Here is a 20,549-nt window from a genome sequence, read left to right on the forward strand (position 1 = left end):
GAGAAAGTACGAGAAGAAGAAGGAGCGGAGCAAGGCTGTGGTCTCAGCTGGAACCTACTTGCAGCCTGACCTCACTGTGAGCTCTGGAGCATGAATTGTACCTCAGCGTTGGTCCCATTTTGAGGCACAGGGACCAGCCTGTTTTGTCCCTGTGTCAGTTAATTATTGGCTGCGTGCTGCCCCCATGGTGGTGGGAAGATGTATAACAACTCCCCTTTGGCTGAGGCCAATTTTCTGGAGAAGGGGACAGCTGGCCCAAAAAGGGGACTAGGGAGAGCCACCAACAATATTGACTATTTTGCCCCATCCTTGTGACCACCAAATATGAAAAAGTCAGTTGTATCAATAATTCAGATACTTGCTTGAAGCTCATTGTAATGAGATTTCGAACTGCATTAAAACAACTTGTTTCAAGTGATGCTGCAAACATCTTAGGCCTTCCAGTAAAACCTTCCTCTTACTAAAGATCTTAAAGATTATTTACTGTTACCATTTGGCTTTATTGAGTCTAGAATGCAATGGTTTTTATATTTCCAAATATACCTCTAATAAAGTACTTCCATCTTTAAAAAATATGAAAAGTGTCAGAAAGTGACATTTCTAATTCTTATCTTGGGAGGGGGCATACCTTCTATTTGAAATCCTATAATGTACAACACCCAATAGTACTTGCCATTACTCCCTGAACATTACATCGCTTTATTATTGATATTTAATCTTTGGTACGTCCCACTTCTGTGACCCTACTTCATGGGTAATTCCCAGCTTTAATAAAAGTATCCACTTTATGTGCATTTTGAAACTCTCAAGCTGCGTCTGCCAGTGCTACAGATATGGGCTGGCTCAATTTGCTTGTCTAGCTTTTGACCATGGGATCTCAGACTGTCTTCCTTCCTCTTCCCTATTTCTCATAAAAATCCCTCTTTGGGAGTTTGTGGGTTTTGCTGAAGTAGCATCTGGTCTCTGCTCCCCATCTTCCTCTTCTCTGACATCCTTGTCAAAGTCCCTCATATGCCTTCCCCAAGTTTCTGCCCAGCTCAGCACAGTGATATTTGCTTGTGACCAGGTCAAGCCCAGAGTGCCGAGAGTCATCCTGACCTCTGCTGGAAGAAGCAGGTTCTCTCCCCAGCTTGGGGCTGCCATTGTCTCCCGAGCTTGAAAGCAGCTGCCCTTGGGCATGGAATCACTCCTGACTCATAAACTCCATGGCACCATCTCTCATTCTATCCCTTCACTTAAGGGGCCACCAAATAGCCACTTAGGTCTGCTGGACACATGGACATTCTCCACCCTTCTGTCTTCTCTCTCTTTTCCTTCCAGTGGAATCTTCTCAAAACCTCCATGCATATCGACTCATGCAGGTAGGTGTTTTGGAGGCGTTATAAGGGTGTATCTCAATCGTTTACCAGAAGCATCTAAATTCTACCTCTTGTCCAGCCCAAACACCCTGTGACAAACAGAGGAGAAACCCAGGAGGCTTGGAGATGTTAAGGAATCGTCCCGATGTCATTTATTCATCCTGTGAATATTTATGAAGTATCTATTGTCTAGAAACTGGGGCTGTGATACTAAACAAGACATACATCGTCTTTCCTTTCATGGAACTTACATTCTAATGGTGGGGGGAGACCCAATAAACAAGTAAATAGATATTAAAGTGAGCTGGATGTCTTCCATTGACCCCTCCAAATCCATCCAGTTGGATGCTGGAATGCTGACACCTTTGGAGTATGACAATGGACTTTCTTGACCTCTGCCTTTCAGTTGGTTTTGGCCAGTGGGAAACACCAACAGGATATCAGAAAAATGGAGGAGAGAGAGGTCAGAGTATTTATTCTCTTAGCTCCTTCCCTGTGAGTCACCATGAGCTGTCTGTCCCTTGAATGAAGACCACAGCTCCAAGATGTGGTGCACCAAATCTTATCAATTACAATTTCTTATCCTTGTCCATTCTGATATTTTCTCAATAGCATTACATGCAGTTCCTAAACATCTTCAGCCTATCCTGTGATTTTATTTCCACATAGAATAAAAAGAAAATTTAGAAAGCTTCAGTTAGGACATTTGCACAATTAACATCCATACTTTTTGTATGAATTACATCATGTCGTGCTCTCCCCACTAGCATTTTGCATGATCACCACAGAGATAAAAAAAAAAAAAAAAGCCAATGTTGTCTGGATTTTATGAAAAATAATGTTCATCAAAATCCCTGGGTAACGGATATGATTTTGCCAAAACCCAAACTGATTAACTAGGTTCCCTGTTTAAACCCGTATGGGACCAGTAATTTATTTATTTTTTAATAAAAGTCACATAACATAAAATTCACCATTTTAGCCATTTTAAATTAATATCCAGTGGCTTTTAGAACACACAAAGTGTTGTGCAACCATCACCCTGTGGGGCCATGTTTTAAAGCATCTCAGGTACCAAGCACACTTGGCATGAGAGGTTTCTTTGAAACAAAAGTGACAGTATATCCTAAGGGCAAGATTCAGTTGATTTCCAGTGAGCCGGGTGAGAAAGAACGTTTGTATGAGCCACTAACCAGGACCACTTTGGCATCAAGTCTAGGCTGCCGTTCTGATGGGGCAGAAATACTGGGCTCTACTTGATACTTGTGTCCTGTTCTTTGCAGGGCAGAACACCTTCACCTTATTTCCAGCCAATCCTCCTAACCAAATATCTCTGCTTCAAGGCGTGGGAAGTTTGCTGAGAAATAATTGTGTTCAAACGATAGGCAGAGGAGGAAGTGGCTTTTGTGTTTTGTGCTTCAAGCTCATATATTGGCAAAGGGTGACGTTTCTTTCTTTTCTTGAAATGTGGCTTCCTCTTCTGTGACAGTGAATAAGAAAGATTTGGCTTCTGGTTAGAATGTGTAGAGCCCGTATAGTGCCAGGGTGTATGTTAGTTGGCAACTTGTCGAGAAGCAGCTGCCCAGTCAAACGGATTAAATGAAGAGGGTTTAATGAAGATACTATTTATATAAGTGTGAGCAGGTAGAACAGGTTCTGAATCCAATGCCACAGCATGAGGTGGGGGGGTTTCCCCACACATTCAAGCAATTCTCTGACACCATCTGTGTGTTCTACAATGCATCTCAATTGTGACACTATCTACCCAGAGATAGCATCAGATCCCATAGGTTAATGGCTTAGTCCCACAAGACTGCCTCCCCTCCTACTTCAGAAACCAGTCGAAAGACTAGATTGTCACTTGTGCTTCTGACTGACCGGCTATAGATTGGAGGTTCCCATGACCCCCTCCTCAAGTCCCATTGATTTGCTAGGGTGGCTCATGGAACTCAGAGAAACATTTTACTTACTAGATTACTGGTTTATTATGAAAGGATGTAACTCAGGAGTAGCCAGATGGAAGAGATGTATAGGGCAAGGTACGGAGACGGGGCTTGGAGCTTCCATGCCCTCTCCAGGTGTGCCACTCTTCCCAAATTTCCAGGTCTTCACCAACCTGGAAGCTCTCCAAACCCACCTTTTTGTATTTTTCTAGAGGCTTCCTTGCATAAGCATTGATTGATTGGATTGATTAAATTATTTGCCATTGGTGATTGAACTCAATCTCCATCCCCTCTCCCCTCCCTGGATATCAGGGGGTGGGACTGAAAATTCCAAATCTCTAATCTCTTGGCTGGCTCCACTGGCAACCAGCCCCCCTTAGGTGCTCTCCAAAAGTCACCTCATTAGCATAAACCCACTTATGCTGGAATGGGGCTTGTTATGAATAACAGGTCACCCATTTCACCTTTATGGCTCAGGAACTGAGGAGGAGAGACCAAATACAACAAAAGATGCTCCCATGGCTCCTATTGCTCAGGAAATTCCAAGGGTCTTAGGATCTTTGTGCCAGAAACAGGATGAAGACCAAATATACATTTTTTATTATAAATCACAACATCACAGCAGGGCTAAGAGAAACCAACAGAGGATGGTGGGACACCCTGGGAGTAGCAATATGAGGGATCGCTTATCATTCCTTGGATTAAAGGAGATACCCTTTGATCCAAGGGGATGGAACAGTTACAGGAACCTGGAAAGGGGCTTAGCCTGTGACAGAAGAATTGAACCACTGCCCAAATGTGCAGTCTCTGCAGGGAAGGGGGAGTTTCTTCATCTCTCTCTTCTCTAGCCCTCTTCTCTCCTTCCACGGCTACCATTTTCAAACTCATTTGGAAGAAAGAGCACAAGAGTGGGCTGATAATACAATCCATACAGGACAACCTACCAGTGCACAGAGCAGAGTAGAGAGGGATGGAGAGCAGATTCTTTCCCAGTTGCCCAAAGTGAATTGTTATAAACTTGTTAAAATTTGAGAGGCAGCCACACCCCATTGAATTTTTTTCCTCCTCCTTCCTCCCATTGAGATAAAATGAGTGCATGAGGAAGGGCTGTCTGCTCTGGCTGAAGCAGAGGCAACTCCTTCTGTTTATACCAGGAACACGACTGTCTCTTCCAGGCCGAATTTTTCCCACCACGAGTCCATTGTTTAAGGAAACCAACATTCCCTCTCTTTCATGGGTCTGGTTTCCCCAAGAACACAGTGAACCATCCCCTCTCCCTGTGCTGCATCACCATAAACCCACAGCCAGAACATAAGCACCAGGTTAAAATACCACCAGATCCTGAATTCAGTCACTGCTGAGACTCTCCCATCAATGTTGTCATTCAATGGTGATTCCTGAGGACACCTTTCCACTGAGACCCACTCCCAGCCTGTCCTCAGCTTCTTACAGTAACACTAAGATTTCCTCAGAGTCCTCCCAACTTGGGCAAGAAACATTCTGAAATGTTCTCTGTATTAATTTTCAGGGACTGGGGACATTGGTAGATGTAATTTGAGTGTGTATGTGCAGTAGTTTCTACGCAGGTATTCTATTTTTTAGACACAGATAAAATAGTGTGGCTACTCAATGCACCAAGAAAATGGATAACTGATCAAATTTTTTCATGATGTGAAGTCTTTAGAGAGTAAATGTCATGGTTAAGAGCACAGACTATGGAGCTAACTCCTCACGTCCAAATTCCAGCTCAATCCCTTCCTAGATATTTGTATTGACCGAGTTATTTACCTGATTGGTCCCTCAGTTTCTTCATCACTCAGTTGGCAATAATGATTAGCATACCTACTTTGTAGGTTTATGGAGAGTATTAAAGGAGTTCATGTTTGAAAAATGCTTGGAACACCTAGTGTATTGCCAGTGCTGTACCTATATATTAGAAATAAAATTTAGAAATTCTTCTGACACTGCCTGTGAGCCCCAGAGGGTGAGACTGTTGCCTGGATGTATGTAGAAAGCACTCCATGACATACGATGAATAAATGAGTGAACAACATTGGCGAATGCATTACCAATGTCACCTATGTCACCCTACAGGCATTCCCCAGCCGAACCACCCGCAGACATTCCTGCTCTGTCCTGCATCACATTCCCTGGAGGAATCACTGGGGCTTCTTGGACCCTGGTAACCATGCCCACTAAAGGTTCTTTTCTGTCAGCAACCCCAGTCTTTGTCGAAGTGCTTCAGCTCACAGGGTCTGTGCTCTGATCCTTGTCTTCACTCGAGGGAGAAGTGACATCCCCAGAGCTGGGCACACGCAGAGCCTGAGGCTTGGAGAAAATGATTCCCTGGCCCTGAGGCAGGTAGAAGAGCGCAGGGACATAGTGGGATTTGGGGAAAAACCTCCAGGTGTTGTCAGAAGAGATGGAGGCAGGGGATGTGTCAGCAAGGACTGGTCAGGGTGGTGGGCCTTGGTGGTTAAATAGTAGGGGGGCTGGGAAGTTTCATAGGTTCTAGCATAATACAATCAATATGACGGTCATGAAATCAGAATCAGCCTAATTTAGGCCAAATTAACCCAATGTCAGCTGTTCCCTGTCTCTCTAATCCAGTAGTGACTTATAATAAGGGTATTCGTGTTCTATCATCTCCTTTTCATTGATTGGCTAGAGTAATTATTCTTTACATAGCCTGTCTATTTTTACATAGTAAAGAAAAAGTGAGTTTTAAAACAACCCTCCTTGGAAAAGTCTCCCTAACATATTGGATTAATAACAGAAGCCACGACAGGAAATTCACCACATATCTTGAGCTTTAATCTCTGGTTTTAGATCTTCCTAACTGGTAAATTACCTTGACTTTTGCCTTCTTTCTTGAGATTAGTCCACTTAGGACTAAGTAGGAGTGCAACCTCATGCCATGTGAGAAGTGGTGGGATGCTAGGAAGAGGTTTGTTTCATTCTGTCAGTGTGTGTGTGTGTGTGTGTGTGTGTGTGTGTGTGTGTGTGTATGACAGTTTTTATTGCATCTTGCAGTGTGGGCCAGTGTAGACTCCTTTTCTAGGGAAAAAATTTCCCTAACCACTTTCTCTGGACTTTATTTTCACTGATGGCTTCCTCAGCACTGTCCAATAGTAACATTAAGCATTCTATATTATAGAATTTAATTTTTTTCTAGTAGCCACATTTTAAAAAATGAAAGCAAACAGGTGAAACTAATTTTAATAGTATATTTAACCCACTATAACCAAGAGATCATCAATGTGGGTGCAGTCTATACAAAACTTAATAATGAGAGAGTTTACATTTTTTTCCTGTGTTTCATAAATCCAGTGTGTATTTCCCACTTACAGTACAATATCCATTTATAAGTTGAGTTTTTTTAGACCTACATTCTCTGTACTGAGATTTAATGTTCACAGTTGTGAAATAAGAGTCACTAGGAGTGGGGTAGATGATAATTTCACTACTGATTTAAGCTCTAATGGAGCTATGAACACCAACTGGTCAATGGGTTAATCAAATGAATAATCATATAGTACAGAAGAATGGTACGATTTGGGATTTAGAAAAAGACTGGGGACCGTGTGTCCTGACAGGGAGCACCAGGGATTTTGTTGTTGAGAGTGACAAGGACAAAAAGAGAATAAAGTCATACTCATAAGTGTCTAACAACATGGGGGAGAAGAAATGACCTGCCGTAGTCCTGAGTTTTGACCTTGAGCTCTCTGTTCTTGACCCAAATCTCTTTGATGATGTCACAGGACACAGGTCAGATTAATCCCCACAGGGAGGGTGGGAGGGTAGAAGCACAAGGCATCTGACAGAATTGTCCTGGGAAGGCAGGCTTCATTTTATCACTCTGATTCACATTCACAATTTATTTTTATAGGGTAAGAGGAAAAGAAGTATGATGGTCAAATCATCACAGAGGAAGCGACATGATTGTGGAAACCAATACAAACCAAAGCCTGGTTTGAGCATCTCCATCCCTTTGAGGATGTCCAGTTACATATTCAAGAGGCCAGTTACTAGAATCACATCCTATCCTGGCAATGACATCAGATGCCATCAATGGGAGGAAACCTTGGAGCAGCCCCAACAACTCTGCTGGCAGAAGAGACTGCAAGGTCTCCAGGCCAGCAGAGTAAAGGAAACCTGTTAAGCCCTTTGGACCTTGCCAAAGCCCTGCTGAATCTTGCACCTAGTTGCACAGGTGCATCCCTGCCAGGTGTGCTCACAGGTGGTCTGAACTCCAGTCCCATGCCCATCCCTGCCTGGTCTTCAGATTCAGCAGAGACGATCCCAGGAGCTGGTCTGTACATCCCACAGCTCCTTTGCAAACAACTTCTGGTGACTGAGGAGGATATCAGGAAACAGGAAGGGGAAGTGAAGACGGCAAGAGAGAGACTGGCGGTAGCACTGATGCAGACAGACTCGCTAGCGAGGCAGGGAGAGTGAGGGGCCAAGAAGGACGTCCCGACAAACACGATGAAGAAAAGACAAGACGGGGCAGATGACATGGAGCTCACACTACATTAATGCCTCTGCAGGGGTCCTGATGTCTTCTTCCTTTGAGCTCTTGAAACTTTAATATATACCAATAGTTTTCTTTTCTTTGATTCCTTTGCATGACAGAGAAGATACAGACAGTGATCTTTCTGAGGTGAGAGATTGGGTTTCAGGTGAGGAGAGAAAGGAGATCTTTCCTTCTCATTTTGTTCTCTCATTTTCCTTTCCTGAGTGTTATGCATTTGTATTTTAAGATCAACAGAGCGGTATCACAGTCAGGGGATTCTTTAGAGTTCTGCCCTCACAGTCACAGAGAAAACCTACCTAGTCCAAATGGATTGTCCTTTTTGTGTAATATTCCAATAGATTCCAACATAATATTTTACTAAAGAGCTGTTACATCTGTCTTCTCAAAAAAGACACCTACTTCCGGGTCTCTATTTTTCTGGTATTTGTTGCATGTTGAATCACAGTTGCATATAATGAAATACTGGATTTTCCCTTCTTTTAGATTTGTATGCGTTGGAAATTTGATTCATGAAAATTGATGTCCCATTGCCGTATCATGCTGTCAGGAGAATGACCGTTTTCAGCATCACAAGTCTCAAAATCAGCCAGTGTGTTGGGATTTGTCTATTTGCCTGATCGAGCATGTTGCACTCTTCAAATCCTCTTTATCATTACTTACTTTTGTCCCACAGATTTATCAGTTTCTGAGAGCAATGTGTTAAACAATAATAGAGTATCTTAGTATTTATATCTTCCCTAAAAAATGAGTTATTTTTTAGCTAAATCTTCTCTCCTCTATTCTTCCATGTGGTAATCATCTGGAATTTTGGTTCGAATGTGTTTTTAATGTCTTGTTTTAAAACTAATACTAAATTAGACAGACTGTTTTTTCCTTTCCTCGTGACTCCTGTTTTGTTTTCCTGGGTTCACATTTCTTCTTCCTGATGCACATTCTTTACTGGTTCTTTCACTGCAGGCCTGTGGGAGGTCAACTTTGAGTCTGTTTGTAGGTCCGATAACGTCTTTCTTTCTTTGACACATAGTTTGAATAGGTGTTTAATTTAGCTTTGGAGTAATTTTTTTCCTTCTTTGTCAAGTTACTTAATATTTCTGAGCCTCCATATCTTTAGCTTAAAATGGGAATAAAACCCTAAAAATGGTGACTGTAACTGAGATAATACACGCAGAGCTTGCCAGTCATGTTGCTTAGCAGAAATTAAAGTCAATAATGATAACTATTATTAATCATTATCATATTATTATAATAATGTAATATATCATAATATATTAATGTATAATAATAATTATACATTAATTTATAATTATAATGTACAGTGTATAATGTATGATGTATGCAATGTATAATAATAATATATTAATATTATTAATCATTAGAATCTTCAGAGTGTGCATTCTCAGAGAATCACAGCTTAAGATTGAGAATGTGAAGCTCACACACAAGAAGTCTGAGAGAGTGTCATGACTGTGACTTTAATTCTCAGCCCTTGGGTGTCTTCAGCTGTGGTCGTCGGCACAGTGTGTACAGATAATGTAATCTGTTCCCACAGACCCACTGCAGAACAGCACAGCCTGCCTCATGCCTGGGATGCTCTGGGCTGCTTGTTGGGGAGCCTCTGCTGTGAGGCTAGTTGGACTCTGTACAGAGAAAGATGAAAAAAGACTCTTTCTTTTCCCTCAGATTCCCCCCGCCCCGAGTTTTATTCACTTTTACATCCAGAGCAGATACTCTATTCCCAGAGCCTTGGTGTTACTCTGGGATTCAGCGTCTCCAGACACCTAGTCATTTCAGCTCCCAAGGCCCAAGGTGACTGCAGAGTCATGTCTCACCCACTCCTCTCATCTTGGCCTGTTTCCCGTCATGGAGGACCCATGAATGGGGAGAGGAGACATCGAGGGAGATTGATCTGGAAGTCCTGGTGAATCTGAGCTTCAGAGAATGAAGCAGAAAAGGGGAACATGAGACTGCCAGTGCTTCAGTGGGGGAGGAATATGGAGAAACCGAGAGGGGTGTGATGGCTGCACAGAGTCAAGGGGAGGGATGTTCCAAAGTTTCCTAAGAAGGGAAACCTTGCAATGAAGTGGGGATTCGATTTTACATGATGGCAATGTCTGTGCTTGTTTCACCAATTCTGGTGTCCCTGAGGGATGAACTGGTGTGACACCACAGGACAGAAGTTACAGTCACTTTCAGGACTTAAGGAAGTTGAAACCTTTCAGCTTAGTCCCCTGTGAGCCAGTCAGGGGCCAAGTCTAGAAAGGCTTGGAGCCTGTGTCTGTCCAATGTGGTTTCGTTCTGTTCCAGCCAAGCTTCTCTGGACCCCAGCTATGAAAAAGGGACCTCAGATCTAGTCAGATCTAGTCATCGCAGCTTCCGTAGGTCGCCAGGAGGCAGGTAATAGCCCAGGCATTGACACTGGACCTCATAGTTGCCCTCCTTCTTCCGTCGGCAGACAAGTGACTTGTGAGGTGAGGAGAGCGCATCAGAATGGTCCAGTCAGCTGCCCAGTATGGGAGACTCCAGGGGAAGGAGATGCCAAAGCCACAGAGACCCGATGCCTCCTGTGTCTCCCTCTTCCTTTTGTCCACTTAATTTTCACCCTGAGTCCTTCTTTTCCTTCCATTTTCCCTCTTTTGGGTCTCTCTCCCTCTCTTTCCCCTGCATGTTCTAGCTTAATTGAGGTATTAACGACATACAGTAAACTGCATACATTTAAAGTAAACAATTTGATACATTTTGATTATAACTTATTGAACCATCATCACAATCAAGAAAAGAAATGCCCATCCTCCCCAAATTTCCTCATGCTCATTTTAATTCCTCCTTCCCTGCCATTTGCAAACACATTCTCATTCCCAGGCAACCAGTGTTCCGGTGTATGTCCCTATAGATTTTCCTGTATTTTCCAAGAATTTTTATAAATGGGATCATATACTACTCATTTTTTACTGTCTTCTTTCACTCAGCATTATTATTTTGAGATTCATGCTTGTCATTGCACGTACTATGAAGTCATTCCTATCCCCAACCCTTCCCTGGCAGCACTGTGCACACACCCGAGCGCTTCCCAGGTTGGCGTGAGAGCCTATAGTACTGCTGCATCCCCAAAAGTAGGAATGTGCCTTGGTGCAACACTGGGAGGGGTTGGCAGCAGCCCTGGACCCGCACATGAATGCTTTCCTGGATGGCTGGAGAGCCCACCGTGCCACTGGAGTCCCAATGATCGGCCAATGCTCAGACCCGTGAAGAAGCCCCACCCACCAAGCACAGAGGCTGCCATGAGCATGAGAAAAGGCAGCAGCAGATATACGCGCACATGCAGATGCTGTCCCAGATGCACAAACACCCATAGTAGTGCTGCGCTCTCACAACTGGGTACTTGCCTCCGTGTGGCGGGAGCTCTGAGCCCAGTGTGAATGCTTTTCCACAGGGTTGGAACACCCACTGTACCCACACAACGTCCAGCATATGGGGTGGGATCAGAAACACAGCTCATGCTTCCCCCACAGCAGTAGCAGGTGGAATCTGCGACCTGATACTACCACAAATACGCAGGCAAAAGATTAGTTCATCAAACACCATAAGAAACTACAGTAACAATTCAGAGCAGAAGGAAATGACAAATCTCCAGAAACCAACCTTGAAGTCACAGAAATTTACAATCTAAATGACAGAGAATTCAAAATAACTGTCATGAAGAAACTCACCAAGTTACAAGAATGTTCAGACAGTTCAATGAACTCAGGAATAAAATTAATGAGGAAAAGGAATACTTCATCAAAGAGACTGAAACTATTAAAAAAAAACAAGCAGAAATTCTGGATATGAAGAACATAATTAATGAGATAAAAAAGAATCTAGAATCTTTAAAAAATAGGGCTGATATTATGGATGAAAGAATTAGTGATTTAGAGGATAGAAATATAGAAATGCTTCCAGTGGACGAGGAGAGAGAACTCAGATTTTTAAAAAATGAAGGAATTCTTGGAGAAATATATGACTCAATTATAAAAGCAACCTAAGAATTATAGGTGTTCCAGAGGGAGAAAAGAGGGAGAAAGGAGCAGAGAGCTTGTTGAAAGAAATAAGAGCTGAGAACTTCCCAAACCTGGGGAAGAACCGGAGTTATAAATACATGAAGCCAACAGAACGCCTAATTACATCAATGCTAAAAGACCTTCTCCAAGGCATATAATAGTAAAAATGGCAAAAGCCAATGACAAAGAAAAAATATTAAGGGCAGCAAGACAGAAGAAAATAACCTAGAAAGGAACCCCTATCAGGCTTTCAGCATATTTCTTGGCAGAAACTTTACAGGCAAGGAAAGAATGGAATGATATATTAAAAATACTGAAAGACAAAAACTTTCAGCCAAGAATACTCTATCCAGTGAAACGATCCTTATGATACAATGGAGAAATAAAAGTTTTCCCAGATAAACAAAGGCTGAGGGAGTTCATCACCACTAGATCTCCCATACAAGCAATGATCAAGAACGCCCTCATACCTGAAACAAAAAGAAGGCAAATGTCTACAAATCTTTGAGCAAAGAGATAAATAGACAGACAAAATCAAAAAGCTACAGCTCTGTTTCACAACAGGGTAGAAAATACTTAATTATAACTTCATAGAAGAAGGGAAGGAAAGCATCAAAAGTAACTATAAACACTTCAAGTTAGTCACAAACGCACAACACAAAAATGAATAACTTGTGACAACAATAACTCAGAAGGAGAAGAGGAAAGGGATGGAACCTGCTTAGATTAATGGAGATAAGAGGCTATCAGAAGATGGACTATCTCATCTATGAGATCTTCATACAAACCTCACAGTAACCAGCAAACAAAAAATCAGAGCAGAGCCATATATCATAAAAAAAGAGAAACATCCACAGAAAAACCCCAAAATGAAATGGTAGTCAGAAACACAAAGGAAGAGGAATAATGGAAATATAGATTAGGTGGGATTAAGCACTCATGTATCAATAATCACTCTAAATGTAAATCGATTGAATTCTCCAAGGAACAGACACAGAGTGGTGGGGTGGATTAGAAAACAAGATCCAACAATATGCTGCCTCCAGGAAACACATCTCAGCTCTAAAAACAAACAGGCTCAGAATGAAGGGATGAGAGACAATACTCCAAGCAAATGGCAAATAAAAGAAAGTAGGTGTTGCCATACTTATATCAGACAAAGCAGACTTCAAGATAAAAAAGACTATGAGAGACAAAGAGTGGCAGTATATAATGATAAAGGGGACTTTCCACCAAGAGGACATAACACTTATAAAGATATATGCACCTAACACAGTAGCACAAAGGAATATAAAGCAACTATTAATAGACCTAAAGGGAAAAATTAACAGCAACACAATAGCAGGGGACCTGACCACCCCACTTACATCCATGGATAGATCATGCAGAGAAAGGCAACAAGTTAATAGTGGAATTAAATGAAACATATGATCAGATGAACTTAATCGATATATGTAGAGCATACCCTCCCAAAACAGCAGAATACACATTCTTCTTGAGTGCACATGGAACATTCTCAAAGATATACCATATGTTGTGAAACAAGGCAAGCCTGAATAAATTTAAGATTGAAATCATATCATGCTTCTTTTCTGACCACAATGCTATGACACTAGAAATCAACTACAAGAAAAGGGATGGGGTAGTCACAAATATGTGGAGACTAAAGAACACACGACTGAAGAACCATTGGATCAATGAACAAATCAAAGGAGAAATCAAAAAATACCTGAAGACAAATGACAATGAAAAGACAACAAAACAACTCTTATGGGATGCAGTTCTAAGAAGGAAATTCACAGCAATACAAACGCAACTCAACAAACAAGAAAAATGCCAAATAAGTAACCTTAAACTACACCTAATAGAACCAGAAAATGAAGAACAAATGAAGCCCAAAGTCAGCAGAATGAGGGAAATAATAAAAATTAGAGCAGAAATAAATGAAATAGAGACTAAAAAAACAGTAGAAAGGATCAATGAAACAAAGAGCTGGTTCTTTGAGAAGACTGAAACAAAATTGACAGACCCTTAGCCAGACTCACTAAGAAAAAAAGAGAGAAGGCTAAAAGACATAAAATTAGAAATGAAAGAGGAGAAATGACAACAGATATCACAGAAATCAAAAGGACAATCAGAGAATACACTGAACAACTTACATGCCACCAAATAGGATAACCTAAAAGAAATAGATAAATTCTTAGATTCCTACAACCTCCCAAAGCTGAATCAAGAAGAAATAGAGTAAATGAACAGACCAATCACAAGTAAAGAGATCAAAATGCTCATCAAAAACCTCCCAAAAAACAAAAGTCCAGGACCAGATGGCTTCTCTGGAGAATTCTACCAAATATTCAAACAAGATTTAATACCCATGCTTCTCAAACTATTCTAAAGAGTTGAAGAAGATAGAACACTTCCTAAATCATTCTATGAGGCTAACATCACCCTGACAGCAAAAGCAGATAAGGATAGCACAAAGAAGGAATATTACAGGCCAATATCACTGATGAACACAGATGCAAAAATTCTCAACTAAATATCAGCAAATCGAACACAGCAATATATTAAAAGGATCATATACCATGATCAAGTGGAATTTATACCAGGGATGCCGGGATGGTTAAACATCCGCAAATCAATCAATGTGATGCACCACATTTACAAAATGAGGAATAAAAGTCACATGATCCTCTCCACAGATGCAGAGAAAGGATTTGACAAGATCCAACATCCATTTATGATAATAACTCTCAATACAATGGGTATAGAAGGAAAGTACCTCAACACAATAAAGGCCATATATCACAAACCCACAGCCAACATCATACTTAATGGTGAAAAACTTAAAGCCACTCCTCTGAGAACAGGAAGAAGACAAATGTGCCCATTATCACCACTCCCATTCAACATAGTACTGGATGTTTTGGCCAGAGCAATTAGGCCGGAAAAAGAAATAAAAGGAATCCAAATTGGAAAGGAAGAAATGAAACTCTTGCTGTTTGCAGATGACATGATTGTAAATATAGAAAACCCTAAAGAATCCATCAGAAAACTATTAGAAATAATCAACAACTACAGCAAAGTTGCAGCGTACAAAATCAACTTACCAAATCAGTTGCAATTCTATACTCTAATAATGAACTAACAGAAAGAGAACTCAAGAATACAATCCCATTTACAATTGCAACAAAAAGAAAAAAGTGTCTAGGGATAAATTTAACCAAAGAGGTTAAAGACCTATACAATGAAAACTAGAAGACATTATTGAAAGAAATCAATGATGACCTGAAGTAATGGGAAGATATTCCATGCACATGGATTGGAAGAATAAACACAGTTAAAATGTCCATTGAATCTGTAGATTACCTAAAGTAATCTACAGATTCAATGCAATCCCAATCAGAATCCCAAGGACCTTCTTCATAGAAATAGAACACAGAATCCTAAAATATATATGGAATAACAAAAGACCTCGAACAGCCAAAGCAATCCTGAGAAGAAAGAACAAAGCTGGAGGCATCACAATCCTAACTTGAAAATATATTACATAGCTATAGTAATCAAAATGGCATGGTACTGGCACACAAGCAGACTCATAGATCAATGGAGCAGAACTGAAAGCCCAGAAAGAAAACCACACATCTGTGGTCAGTTAATCTCTGACGAAGGAGCCAAGATCATACAATGAAGAAAGGAAAGTCTCTTCAATAAATGCTGTTGGGAAAACTGGACAGCCACATGGAAAAGAATGAAAGTAGATCGTTATCTTCCACCATACACAAAAATTAACTCGAAATGGATAAAAGACTTGAATCTAACACTTGAAACCATAAAACTCCTAGAAGAAAATATACGCAGTACAGTCTTTGACATCAGTCTTAGCAGCACCCTTCCCAATACCATGTCTACTCAGGCAAGGGAAAGAAAAGAAAAAATATACAAATGGGACTACATGAGACTAAAAGGCTTCTGCAAGGCAAAGGAAACGATGAACAAAATGAAAAGACAGGGCCGGCCCCATGGCTTAGTGGTTAAGTGTGTGCGCTCCGCTATTGGCGGCCCAGGTTCGGATCCTGGACACGCATAGATGCACTGCTTGTCCGGCCATGCGGAGGCTGCGTCCCACATACAGCAACTAGAAGGATCTGCAATTATGACATACACCCATCAACTAGGACTTTGGGGGAAAAAAAGGAGGGGGATTGGCAATAGATGTTAGCTCAGAGCCGGTCTTCCTCAGAAAAAAAGAGGAGGATTAGGACGGATGTTAGCTCAGGGCTGATCTTCCTCACAAAAAAAAAAAAGGAAAAGAAAACCCACCAACTGGGAGAAAATATTTGCAAATCACATATCTGACAAGAGATTAATCTCCAAAATATATGAACAACTCATACAACCCAACAACAAACAAACAGACAATCCAATCTAAAAATGGGCAGAGGATATGAACAGGCATTTTTCCAAAGAAGATATACAGAAGGCCAACAGACACATGAAAAGATGTATAACATCACTAATTATTAGGGATATTCAAATCAAAACTACAATGAGAGATCACCTTACACCTGTCAGAATGGCTATAATTCCCAAGACAAAAAATTACAAATGTTGGAGAGGATAAGGAGAAAAGGGCACCCTCACACACTGCTGGTGGGAATGCAAACTGGTGCAGCCACCAGGGAAAACAGTATGGAGATTTCTCAAAAAATTAAAAATAAAAATACCATACTTTTCAGCTATGCCACTACTGGGTATTTATCCAAAGAAATTGAAATCAACAATTCAAAGAGATTTATGCACCCCTGTGTTCACTGAGGCATTATTCACAATAGTTGACATGGAAGCAACCCAAGTGCCCTGCTACAGATGAATGGATAAAGAAGATGTGGTATGTGTTATATACAATGGAATACTACTCAGCCAGAAACAAAAGACAAGATTGTCCTGTTTGCAACAACCTGGATGGACCTGGAGGGTAAGATGTTAAATGAAATAAGCCAGACAAAGACAAATATGCATTATTTCACTCATATGTACAAGATAAACATACACAGGGATAAAGAGAACAGATTAGTGGTTACCAGAGGGGATAGGGGCTGGGGGTTCAGTGAAAGAGTTAAAGGGGCACATATGCATGGTGATGGATAAAAGTTAGACTACTGTTGGTGAGCACCACGCAGTCTATACAGAAATTCACAAATAATAATGAACACCCAAAATTACACAATGTTAAAACCCTTTATAATATCAATAAAATAATTAAAAAAGAAAAAAATAATTCATTCTTTTTTATGGTTATATAGTATTCCACTGTGGGGAAATACCACACTTTGTGTATCCATTCACCAGTAGATGGACATTTGGGTTGTTTTCCGTTTTTGTATACTATAAATAGGTTGTTATCAACATGTGTGTACAAGTCTGTGTATAGACATATGGGTTTATTTCCCTTGGATGGATTCCTAGGGGAGGAATTGCTGGGTAGACGTATGTAATTATTAAATACGCATTCAAGCTATTTTTCACCAGCACTCTATGAGAGTTTCAGTGACTTGACATCTGCAACAACACTTGCTATAATCAGTCTTTTTAATTTTAGCCATCCTCAAGTGTGGTGGAATCTCACGATGACTGTCACTTTCATTTACCCAATGACTCATGTTGTGAAGGAGAAGGCGAGCCACACACAGACTGGGAGAAAACATCTGCAAAACATATCCCTAGAAAAGGACGTGTATTTATAATATATAAAGAGCTCTTACAACCCAATAGTAAGAAGACAAGCAACACGTCATGGCTTACCAGGAGACAGCAGATCAGGCCTGTGATGAGCACCAGGATTCCCGGGAGGCAGATGAGGATGAGGGCCCAGAAGGGGAGGTCTGGGGAGACAAGTGCTGGGGTGAGCCACCTCCTGTCATCGCCCCAGGGCTCCTGCTGACCCCACTGTGCCTCAACCGTCCTTGACAAGGGTTGGCCAACTTTCCTCATCATCCAAGACCCTGTGCGCATGGTTCTCTTCGATGAGGCACAGCATCAAGATTCTCGCCACCTTCCGTGGGCTGGGGCTTCCTGCAGGTTTACCAGGCTTCTCAGTCAAGGTGTCCTCTCTGTTGGGAGAATATTCTGGAAGTGAATCAAATGGAGAATGCATGTGAGTGTGGTTCACTCTTTTTAATAGAACTTTTAGACACAGAAAAATAAAGGGAACAGTCTCATAAATATCCATCATCTAATTTAACCATGTATATTCCATCCAATTAAAACAACATTTTATCAATGTATAAATTATTAACACTTGCCAACCTTGATTCATCCCATGTTTTCAATGAAATATTAAAGTCAAGTAGACATCATTATGTTTCACCCCATTTTAGTTTCCATCTCTAAAACGTGACCACACATTCCTACAAAATCTAAGGCCATTATCACAGAACAAAAGTTTAATAAATTAAACCAAATTCATACCTCTGGGCACAGAGGACTGAATTTGAGCTGGACTTTCTTATGACAGCTGGGGGGAGAATGGGTCATCACAGTTGGCAAGCCTATGGGATCTCTCTAAATTTGTAAATTCCCACTCAAAAGTGTTCTTCCCTGCCTAGAAACACACTCATCCCCTTCTCCTTTATCTATTTGCTTAATATTCATTTTCTAGGATTAACCTACAATGTAATATCCTGCAGGAAGTCTTCTCTGATTTCCGCCTGCAAGTATGAGTTTGTTCACATCAATTAATTGAGAAGTTTCAATTCTCTATTCTTGTTATTGCAGCTACAACATAAACTCCAGGAGGGTAGGACACACAGCACCCAGTGGGCTTGGTGGGAGGGTGCATGTCCCGCTTCTTGTACCTCTATCCAGACAACCTCTTACAGGTGTGCTGTCTGATATGGAGCAGCAACAAGTCTCTTTTTGAATTAAAATTAATTTTAGTTAAATAAAATAAAAATTCTGGTACCTCAGTAACATTAAAACTCAGTAACAATAAAGACCAGTCCCAATACCATCCTTCGAGCACTCAACAGCCACATGCGGCTATGCACTGTTCAGCACAGATATAGAACATTCCACCACTGCAGAAAGTTCTAGCGCATTGGTGCTCATCTAGAGCGGGACTTGGCAAACTATAGCCTGTGGATCAGAAACCACATGACGCCCAAACCTGTTAAGTCTGCTTCACACACAGCTGGAGGCCCTCACTGACCATCTGGCCCAGTGGGTTTCAGTGCAGAGATGAGGAAACAAAAGTCCAGAGAGGGGAGGTGACTAGTATGAGGTCACAGACTGTCTAGGAGAAGGTGAGGGCCTCCTACATTACACTGGTGTCCTTTTCTCTCTCTCAAGGGTGGGTAAAGACTGGGGGACTATGCCACCTCCTGCCAGCCTGAGAAAGTTCAATGCTCTCTCAGCCCCAGGCATCCAGAGTCCCCAGAAAGGCCTCACTTCCTTTCCCAATGACCAAGGAGCCTTACCATCCCCAAGGACACTCTTCCTGTCCAGGGTCAAGTTCTGCAGCTGGGTACCATTCTGGCTCAGCCGCAGGAATTCCTCATAGATGGCAACTCTGTCCAGTCTCTGTGCCAAAGCGGCAAGGTACACAGTGAGTCCACTCCAGTGTGGTTACTGTGGGGGACAGACCTGGAAGGGCACAAATATGAACAAGGGTGTCTAGAATTCTACCCTGATTCTAGATTCCCTGCTTCTGGGTCCTGTCCAAGAGAACTTTCTGCAATAATGTCAACATTTGCCTGCACTACCAAATACACTCATTATTAGCCCCATGTTGTTACTGAGCACTTAAAATGTGGCTAGTGTGTGTGAGTGAGAAACTGAATTTCCCATGTAATTTCATTTCAAGTAATTAATTTATAAATAAATAACCACAGGGAGAACATTTTTGAAACTTTGGAGTAAGGACTTCTGCAAATGCATAAAAACAATGAGAACACTGGTAAAAATGGTCGAAATCAACTTTTCAGAAGTCTAGAAATTAATCAAAGGCTTGTAAGAATCTGAGGAGGGTTTAGAGAAGACACACGGTGGAATCTTGATATAGGGAGCAAACTTTGTGGCACTATAACTTGCACTATTCCCATCCTGCTCTCACAATATCCTCCATAACTGTGAAAACCGTCAGTCTCAGCACCATGGTGGCTGAGACAACCCGCAGCACAGCAGCCATAATGGGTGTGGAGCTCTGAAAAGACCCCTCCCCACCCAACTGCAACTAGCTGACCTGCCTGGCAGCTCCCCGAAAACGCCCCATGTTCAGGGCTTGTCGTTACTAGACTCAGAGCTTGCCCAAGGTGGAAAGTCTGTCCCCAAGGCACTTGCTAAAAACAATCAGCGCTAATTGTTTTCTATTGTAGTTGCCGGAGGGAGTGATACCAGCTGAGGCAGGCAAGAGGTGAGCCAACAACTTAGAAGAAAAATTGGGGGAATGAGATCTCCACAGGGGGCTTTGAAAAGCTCCAGGGTATTTGCGGGCATCTAGAAGGCCACAAGGGCTCAGGGATGTGGCACGCCCAGGAAAGACTTGAGAACGTCTGAATCTCTCACCTCTAGTTGGAGCGGTGGCTTAATATCTGAAAACTTGATTATGTAATACACCATATTAATAGAATAACGGCCAATACCACGTAATCTCGACCATATACATAGAAAAGAA

Source organism: Diceros bicornis (genome assembly GCF_020826845.1).
Source record: "Diceros bicornis minor isolate mBicDic1 chromosome 12 unlocalized genomic scaffold, mDicBic1.mat.cur SUPER_12_unloc_1, whole genome shotgun sequence".
In the NCBI taxonomy this organism is placed as follows: domain Eukaryota; kingdom Metazoa; phylum Chordata; class Mammalia; order Perissodactyla; family Rhinocerotidae; genus Diceros; species Diceros bicornis.